Consider the following 10,162-nt stretch of genomic DNA (forward strand, 5'->3'; position numbering starts at 1 on the left):
ATAGAAGTTTTTCGATCACAGTGGTTATGCTGGTTAAGAGGGCCCAGCGTCAATCAAACACCGTAAGCCAGGGTTCAAAACTTCAAATATCGCTCGGGATATAGGCTTATTTGCGTTTTTGTGTACGCAAATGCGCCCACCCCAGGCACGTCTTATATAACGTCTTAAACACTACATGAACTAGAAATGTTTAGCTGTTATCGTGAGAGCAAAGGACTTACTAAGAAGACTATTTACGTGAATGTTGTTTGAAGGTCTATATACAAGTCGAGCAATGGAAGCTCTTTGGTACAACGAATTGTTTTAATTAAAACTACATCATTTAAAACGGAAAGATAATGTGAGAACATGTAATTCTATTTCATGTATAGCCCCGTAAAGCTGTACTTATTCCTGTAAATTTCAGTGTCAAATGTTTAAGAAAATTGCCCGGTAGTATATTCAGGTAATAGAAAATGATATAGGCCAATTTTTATTTTATTTTCTTGCCTTTCATACCACTACATAAATTCGATATTTGTACTTTAATTATTTATTTCTGGGTTACTTATCGTCTCTGTCATTTACTCGGATAGAATGATTAGTAAACACTAAATGAAAGATTATATGATAGGAAGCGTTAGTAACCCTATTTCAGATACTAATCCGGAATTTGCCAAGAGGCACTGAGAAAAATTAGAAAATACCTCAGTCAGGACAACCGTTCTTCGGCCCGAGATATGAACCAGGGACCTCCCGAATACCAAGTACCCGACTGCGACTTTCCTTGTGATATTTCCATTATATTAGGATGTTAAAAATATAATATGGACTGGAATGCTGAACGGTGAAGTTACGCTCAAGGAAAAAGACATCTTTTAATAACCTTAAACATTTAAATTACCACGAGGTTAAACAGTAGCAATATTTTATAGTCTGGTAACTCACGAACATTTTGCACACTTAACTGTGTGACAGACTCAGATTCTACACAAACTTATAAGTTGCCAGATAAAAATATATCAAGTCAAGATGTGCTTTAAAATGCATTAAATAACATTTAATCAGTGATCTGTATTTTCTTCTGCTCCGTGGAAGTACTGCAAAAGTGGTGACGACCTCTCAGTATCTTTCCATATATTCTGTCAGCGTCTCCAAAAGTAGGTCCGTAAGTTTCGTTGTTTCATGAAGGCAGGAAGTCGTAAATAAACAAGATAAATGCTGCATTATTCATTTTAAGGACCTAAAAATATTTAGGGTAAGTTTATATCCTACGCTTTTAACAATTTGACAGAGTTGACGTGCGGTAAACACCTTCATTACACAAGTGTTATCGTGTGAGGGTTTCATTGGCTTTAATTCATTTTTAAGATTACTTTACTTAGGCCTAATTAAACTTCTACTAAACACACACCTTCAATTTAAAAAAAATCACTTGCTTTATATGTCGACTTTCGCGTAAGTTAAAATATTTTTAAAATAGTGTAGTTGCGTCATATTGTGATTTATTAAATTAAAATTAAATTATTTGGTTATTCCGTCAGTATTCAGTATTAAACCTTGATCGGATACGGTAATACTTCTGGATCACCTCCAGACACAACTGTGTTTTCTACTATTTCATCTCTGACCGATGTAAACATCAAAAGCATCACTTCAAACAATAAAGTTGATCCATTATATAAAAATATCTGGACACGACCTCCAAAAAAACTACACCACGAAAAAATTGTAAAAAAATTGTAATTGAGTTTTAAATTTAATATAATTTTACACCTGATGATGGTTTAATAAAACCGAAACATGTTGTAACTGTTCCAATTGTAAATCGATTATTCGATATGAAACACAGAATGGTATTTTAATTATTTTAATTACCTTATTTTAAATACATTGTGATTTGACGGAATAACCAAATAATTTAATTTTAATCAAATATTTTTTAAAAGCAATTTTAGTAAGGACATGAAAGACAATGCTTACATTTTAGCCGAAAATATTTTAACGATTTTTTTTAGAAGAATTATCTAATTTATTCACTTAAATACATTATAATAGCCACTTTACTTAAGAGAGTATTAATTTGCACTTGTGACATTTGGGCCTTCCGGTAAATGATTATGATAATGATGTTTGATACAAATATTACTAAGTGACAGTCTAATTTAGTTTAATACGTGCCCATTAGCAGACAGTCGTAATGCGTAAATAATACGCACCTCCTCAAGTCACCCTTCAGTTGTACTCGTGTATAATTTAGACGGTTTGTTGAATGTCACACTCAACACGAGTCCGTCCCCTCGCACTGTCTGTCTTACGTCTATCCAATGTTGACATAGAAGGAGACAAAATTTGTTATCAAGGGTTGGTTTTTGAGATATTTGTACTTATTCCATTAGAACTGAGAACGCTTCGATCAGAGTTGGCAAGTCCCATTATACTCTTTGCAGTTAGGACCTATTCAAGTCGCGGGTCGGAACTTGTCCTCATGCCATACGTTGAAAATTATTATCCTACGATCACTGCACAATAACTTACGTCAACTGCCGTACAAAAACGTAGTCATATTGAGTAGCTAACAGTTACGACATAATATAAATAATTTATTTTATGAAGCAAATTTCTAATTTCTTCTGCAGATTCACGTGAATAAAAATACCTACACAGCTAAGTTTGAAAGAGATAAAATGTTGTTTATAAAATTTTAAAATATTAGATTTAGTTCTATGAAGAGAGATATATACTAATATTATTGTACTAATCATAATCTGCGATAATTTAAAGCAACTTACCAATACATGTAATACATTCTCTTCTTAAAATCTTCTATAACTTTTCAATATAGCCATTGTTTATGAGTCATCATATACTTTCAAAACGTGGTCAAATATTACCCTCTATTAACTAACCTTACAGAAGGAAAGGACACACAAAATATCCAGATGTCTATTCTCTGCCAATGTTCGTCTTCCAAAAATATCTTATTCTGAAGACAATATCTTCGTACTTTAATGATAAACAAAGAAATACATTCTCACATTTGACAACAAGCAGGAAAAGTTTGAAGGAACTCGTCGAAGTTTAACGATCATCTGCTGAAATCCTCCTCGAATGACTGAGGGTGGAGAACGGACAACCCAACAGAGCGGGTAGAAATATGACCGACTGGGTACACGGTTTGAATTCCAACGTGTTTTACTAATACGACTGGAAAGAAAATATACAGCATCTGTAACCTATCGGAAGAGAAATCACACAATCGAGGGACACTTGTTATTACAGACCAGCAAATTTAATGACAGTGGAGTACCAACCTCGTTCCAAAACAGCGGTCAACTCACGCATGCGATGTGCAGTATCGTATATTATCGTTGTGGCAACCGAGAAGAACCTAACGTAAAATTTCACCTTTGTGAAATCCCAAGTCTCATAGAAAAGTTCCTGTAATGATTAACCTATTCTGGCTTCCTCGTTCAAAACCAAACCTAGTCAAGGATTTGAGGTTTTCACCGCGGTGAGCCTGAAGATGGCTGTCTTCTGGTTTGTTGCGCCGTGTAGTCTGGTAGAAGTTGCCCTGATGTTGATAAGGGGAGTAAGGACCTCTGAAACGTCGGTAAACATCTACCAGACTACACGGCGCAACAACCCAGAAGACAGCCATCTTTAAACCTCGTCAGACTAGGCCTATATTAACTTCCAACTACAAGGGCAGAAGAAATATCTGCCTTGAAACATCGAGCGGTTGATCGTTGGTCCAAGATACATTTTAATATTATTCTCCAATCTTCTTCAAGGTCTTCCTTTCAGGTTTTCCAAAAATATGAAAACTCTAATTTTTTCCACGCTTTCTACATGTCCGTCCCGAGTCGCTTCTTCTCATTTCATCATCCAAACAATGTCTGTTACAGCTCCTGATTTTAAAAAAAATTTACAGCCTTTTGTTGTTTCCGCTTTTGAGTCCAAATATTCTCTTCAGCGCCCGAGCCTCGAACTGCGGAAATCCACTTTTTCGTTTGTTTCTCCGAGAAACCAAGTTGCAACAGGGAAAATTACACCTGTGTTTGATCTTGATAAATGTAGGTAGCAGACCGGAAACTAGTAATCGGAACTGAATGTTAGCAAACACTCGAAATGTATAATTTATGACATCAAAACTATACAAATATAAAACATAAATTATATAGAATTTTTGGAAATTATATAATTTTCATATTTGAGTTACCAGCGACTTAAACCTGCTTAACCGAATTCTCTTCAGAAATAAAAACAATAACGAATCCATATCGTTTCACTTTTTATTAAGCATCATGTCGTTTTGGTATGTTGCCTTCCCTGTTCATTCAAAGCTGCACGCCCATTACATGTAACCCAGGAGACGAGTCATTTTGGTACAAGCGTGTGTTGACAGAACGTTTTCCTTATCGCGTACAGCTACGTGGGTGGCGGGCCCTACAGGGGTCCATGCACAATGCTCCATGCATAATGTCATCTTATTTAGTAGGGGAAACATGTCTCCCTATTATTGGTTACATATTTTATGTTCAAAGTACAATCACGGGTTTAAAAAATTGTTTTCCATTTCAATCCTTCGTTCGAGACTCGACTTAGGTATTATTTTAATATTGCTTTGTTTGTTGTCAACATTCTGACCGTGATTGAGTCCTCAAACCAGATTATTGAAGATCGTGTCACTGGGTAAATGTCAAGAGTAATAATGTAGTATGTTAAAAAGGAATGCACCTTCGGCGTACAGAACTGTTGATTACGTCAGCTGTTAATTTGTCAAGCCCTCACGCATGGACAGGCTGATGATTAATCAGGGACCCGAAAATATCACGCAGGATAAGACGGCAGTTGTCTGAAAGAATCGTATGACTTGATGACTTTCTATAATGTGGTTAGATAACTGTGAAGTCAGAGTGGTTTCAATTTTATGGAGCGACTGTCTAAATAATTGGCTGCTCGTTAGTACCGAAAGTCGCCGTTCCTGACTGAAGTATTTCGTAGACTTTGTAGGCAAACACAGCGTTAGTGCCTTAAATTTGGCACGATTATTTCCTTCCACATCCTTTCCCATTCATTATTCACTAGGCCCAATCATTCTATAAAACATTAGCAACTATAATTCTCATAAAATAAACCATAAATAAAAAGACGAGATCTAGCCTACAGTTAGTCATAGTATTTGATCACGTGATTGAGAATTGGACGTAAAACCTACAGATTTACTGCCCTATACACGCAAGTGTGTGACCCGTTGATAGAAGAGTAATATCTAAAAAATTGTTAGGTAGAATGATAGATAATTACATAACATCCCTATAAGAATATCGGACTTAGACCTAAGCAAGATTGTTTGACGCAAGACGAAAGTCTCTGGATTTCCTCATTCTGATTCAACATTTCTGCTGGTAGGACGCAAACACAGTTGAGTAGTGATCGTTCCAAACCTACGGTTACTGACCAAGAAAAAATCTTCTATTCAGTTTATAAACAAAAGAAATCTTAATACTTTGCAAATGGTAATGGAGTTTCTTTTCGAATTTTACTTTCTTGCATTCTGTATAATACAGAATTATAATTTTTGAAAATTTTGCATTGCATTAATATTAAATCTCTCGTAGACAGAAGCTAGCACGTACTTCGATCAGAGTATTTTGTAACGTCACATAAGAAGCAAGGCTGGTCCCTGTCATCTGAAAAAGAACAACATGACGTTGTTCATGACGTCATTGAACAGCAACACCCAGACGGCATGCTAAGTTGTGTTCCTCGCATGTACGTGCTTATAGCGAGCTGGGTGTTATTAGGCCAGAATTTTAGCTAATGTTTTTAGGCCTTGTTGTGTCGTTATTTTACTAATCAGGGCTTCAAATAACCGACTTTTCGGAAATAAGTTGTTAGTACAAGAAAAAGAGATCGATAAACAGTATTATTCTGTACACACTGTCTCTAATTTATTTACTATAACCATAAGATGGTAAAGTTGCGTCATATTGTGATATAATAAGTATATGTTAAATCTTGTCCGTCTAATCACAATAAATTCTTATTAAATATTAAAATATTACAATAATTAACATTTAAAATATTTAAAATATTAAATGATGTTCTTTATCGAAATATTCGATTTACATTAGACCATCATTTTTCATGTTTCACGACATATTTAAGTTCCTAAACTCCTCCACAACATTTCTGGTATGTTTCAAAAATTATCTTCAATATATATTACTTTGTTTTATATTTTACTAATATTCATTTAACCTTTATGTTATTTACATTACAGACTGATACAAAAACAACAAAACGTTCACCCACACTAAAGTCACATTGAGCATGATGTATATATACAGAACAACATCGAGTGTGTTATTAAAAATGGAATAAAAATCTGAAAAAGAACATCGTTTAATATCTGGTAAAAATCTGATAAAAATGTAGGCTGGCATAATGTATGAAAATTGTATTTGAATTATTTATTCGTTTTGAAGCTTTATATAATTATATACACCTGAGGATGGTTCTTTTAGGAACTGAAACACGTCGTGAAACATGAAAAATGATGGTCTAATGTAAATCGAATATTTCGATAAAGAACATCATTTAATATTTTAAATATTTTAAATGTTAATTATTGTAATATTTTAATATTTAATAAGAATTTATTGTGATTAGACGGACAAGATTTAATATATACTTACTATAACCAGTTACCATAAAATATACACGTTACACCTTATACGTATATATCTTTTCAAGAGAAAAAATCATATGTACACCCGTATGAATTACGAAAAAATGCAAAATCATTACGTTGTGATAAGCCCGTCACGACAAATGACAAACAGCATTCAAAATATTACTTATTCTAGCTCAGAAGAACCTGAAAAATGCCTCCCACTATTCAACATGCTTACAGATTCTTGTGCGTCGTTCATCTATGCACGATAAACGACATTTAACATGAATGTCTGAAGAAAGTATAGCCTCGTGGCGAGGCCACTCCGACAGCCACAAAGTCTGTAAATTGAACGTGTTGTCCAGATAAAACACGTATCTGGGTTGTCCAACTGATACATCTGAAGTGACATGCAGTGGCATTGTAAGGCTCCAGAGAAACGCAGGCGACGTTACATATAAACATGAGGGCTCAATTGTTTGATGTATTTTTAAAGTAACGGGACAGTGGTTTGATTTCCATTTCCTGGACAAATAGAGTTGTTGGATTATTGATAACAGGTGCAATTTCTATGGCTGATTGCCACGACACAATTCGTAACATGTAGCTTGTCCGAATCTCGACTGGATGACGATATTATTACAACTGTATGTCCGCTTTAATAAGGGTGGGAGGAGTACAAGCTTGTCGACAAAGGGAAATGATTTTACAAACAGACCGGCACATCTTTGAAGTGGCATTAGTAACAGGACTGCTCTCTAGAAACTTATATTGCTCTGAGGCCAAGGCAATATTTATCCTGTGCGGAACTAACAAGCCAAGAGCGCCTACGAGGAACACTACAATGACGTTCTACGTGGTCTAGGCCTCACTGTACGTTTCGTTTGCTTATTTCCTGGTGACTGTGGACGCGGTGGCAGTAAGAACGATTCCTGTCCCGTGTGAGGATCGAACCCAGCTCATTTTTAGCTTCACCCTCTATCACTATTATTATTATTATTATTGTTTTGGTGTGTTTCTGCTGCCAATGCAGTCTGTCAGCGCATCGACATCTTTAACAAGGAGTATATTTTGTTTAAGCATTTTATTTAGCCCATTTTCTTGTAATTAAAAGTTACACTTAGGAAATTGTTGTATTTAAATATTTTCCTTTTGTGCATATTTTGGGTTTTTCATTTTGTATGTATTGTTTATAATTGAACTGATTTTAATTTATTATTTTATTACTTAGTCATATTATTTAGCTCATCTGCTTGTTGATTATTATGAAATAAATGAATTGAATTATTATTATTAATATTGTACATTTGTATATTTAGTTCATTTGTTTGTTTGTTTTTTGTATTTTAATGTTTTACCTTTATTATTATTCATTTTATTTTGTACTTTTGTTAGTGCTTGGCTGTTATTGGCCTTATTTGGCTGTTGCCAAGCACTTAAATAAATGAATTGAATTATTATTATTACTAGAGACTACTCTACCTTTACTGTACAACGTAATTTCAAGGCCAGTCCCTTTGCCAGATGTGTTTCTGCTGCCAATGCAGTCTGTAGGAGCATTGACATCTTTAACAAAGATCGTATTTTGCTTACTGATGTCAGTCAGCTTTTTAAACAATAATCATCGTTTTTTTTTGTTTATTCATTTCCTGTGCTGACTGTATTTTATCTTATTTTGTGGTATTAATTTTATAAGTTCTTTCTGTTTTGTTTTATTTAGTATTTTTAATTTAATTATATTACTTAGGTATATTTAGTTTATTACTGATTATTATTTTGTAATAAATTAACATTGACATTTATATATTTAGTTTATTGTTTGTTTGTTTTCGTATTATAATGTTTGTATTGTTAGTGCTTGGCTGTTATTGGCCTTTTTGGCTGTTGCCAAGCACTTAAATAAATGAATTGAATTGAATTGAATATATTGCTGATATTAATGAAAGACATAATAATAAGCATTTCTTCAAAACTATTATCATAATATTTTCTTAGTTCTACAAGGGAATCTGACAACTCCACAGTTCTAATTTTCTTCGTCTAATCATTCCACGTCACGCTGATCCATAACTTGGTGTTGCAGAAGGACGATGGCTGTTTCAGAGTTGAAGATCCCGGGCCTCGACTGCGTGAAACGGAGTGAATCCTATAGCTAGAGCGACAAAGCTCGTACATCGCGAGCCAGCTGTCTGGACATTGAAATGAAAACGCTTCAACTCTTCAGCTCCTGAAACCTGAGTACTGTGTGCGGAAAAACCAGGGAATTATATTTGCTATGAGCTTATCATCACTGGTGGTCCGCACACGACGATCTTTTGAAAGCTGCAAGAGACGACATGTGAGTAATGGCTCTCTGACTTCATTTGTTTGTTCCCGAGCCATTCTCTTCTTCCGTTCTTCTGATCGCCTCCACACGCACGGCTTTCCGGTACATCTCCTTCTATTGTAACGGTGACGTGACAGCTTCTATAGATTCATTATCCGTACAGTCACTGACAGGCAAAACATTGATCTATGGAAAGCTGATTACATGAACGTATTCATCACAGATGACTACCCAGGTTCTGAGACTTGCGATGTAAAATTAATAGCAAAATTAACTGTAAAGCAAATATAACCTAGCACAAGATAGATGGCTGTCTCTTGGGTTGTAGCCCAGTAGAAGTTTACAAGGGTTTCAGAGATCCTTGATGCCTCCATCATCAGGGCGACTCAGAAGACAGTCACCTTCGGTGTCACCGAAGTGAAAACCTCAAATCCTACGTAACCCAACAGGTTTATCTCCGCAGTCTGGCATTTGTCTTCAAGATATCCGACTGGAATAACTATCTGTTGGGAAACACACGTAAAGTGTAGCTACTGGTATTGACAGTTCTTTGGATTTTGTACTTACTCCTGCATTCTGTACACAAATCGCTAATTTTCGGGAGGTGAGCCTTCTCCCGTCTTCATGTGAGTGATACCTAATTTCTGAATGACCTCTTGATACATTTAAGTTTAATTTTGAAGTTTTAAATGTTTCACGTCCCTCGATTATGTACTTTGGTTTTGTTTTGGTATCGCGTACAGCTGTTAACATTTCACAAGAACGAATTGAAGGTAATTACAAATTTATTTGGATCCTCGGATAGAGGAATCTTGTGATTAGTTTCATTTCACACACGACAGAATATTGTGAAATGGAACATGATGAAAATGAGAAGTATTTACATGTGTGTCTGTTCTAATAGATGCTAAGTATTTTGGACATAAAATAAGGCATCATAAATTAAAAGGCGTAAACCTATACATTTCCAAACAAAATTACAAACGTTCTGTTTCTATTCATAACAGATTTATTCTACCATAGCTTCCTCCTTCCATAATGTAATTCAATTGCTATTCAAGGAGCAGTAGAGGCTTATTCATTGCAATGTGCTGACTTAAGAAACAGGTCCATTACTATAGCCTCATTCCAACTTCAATAGAGCTATTTAATCTCATTATTAAAACTGCCTTACT

General features: G+C 35.0%; 1 long non-coding RNA gene across 1 annotated transcript; it reads left to right on the forward strand.

Annotated features, from left to right (window-relative positions):
* The first annotated feature begins 7,420 nt into the window (after nt 1-7,420).
* On the forward strand, nt 7,421-9,935 carry LOC147873378 (uncharacterized). The gene is made up of 2 exons (XR_015535797.1): nt 7,421-7,725; nt 8,745-9,935. It is a non-coding gene; the product is annotated as an uncharacterized LOC147873378 (long non-coding RNA).
* The last annotated feature ends 227 nt before the right edge of the window (nt 9,936-10,162 follow it).

Source organism: Zootermopsis nevadensis, unplaced genomic scaffold (assembly GCF_977971745.1).
Source record: "Zootermopsis nevadensis isolate Lab colony 2312 unplaced genomic scaffold, Znev_1.0 Znev_ptg000019l, whole genome shotgun sequence".
In the NCBI taxonomy this organism is placed as follows: Eukaryota; Metazoa; Arthropoda; class Insecta; order Blattodea; family Termopsidae; genus Zootermopsis; species Zootermopsis nevadensis.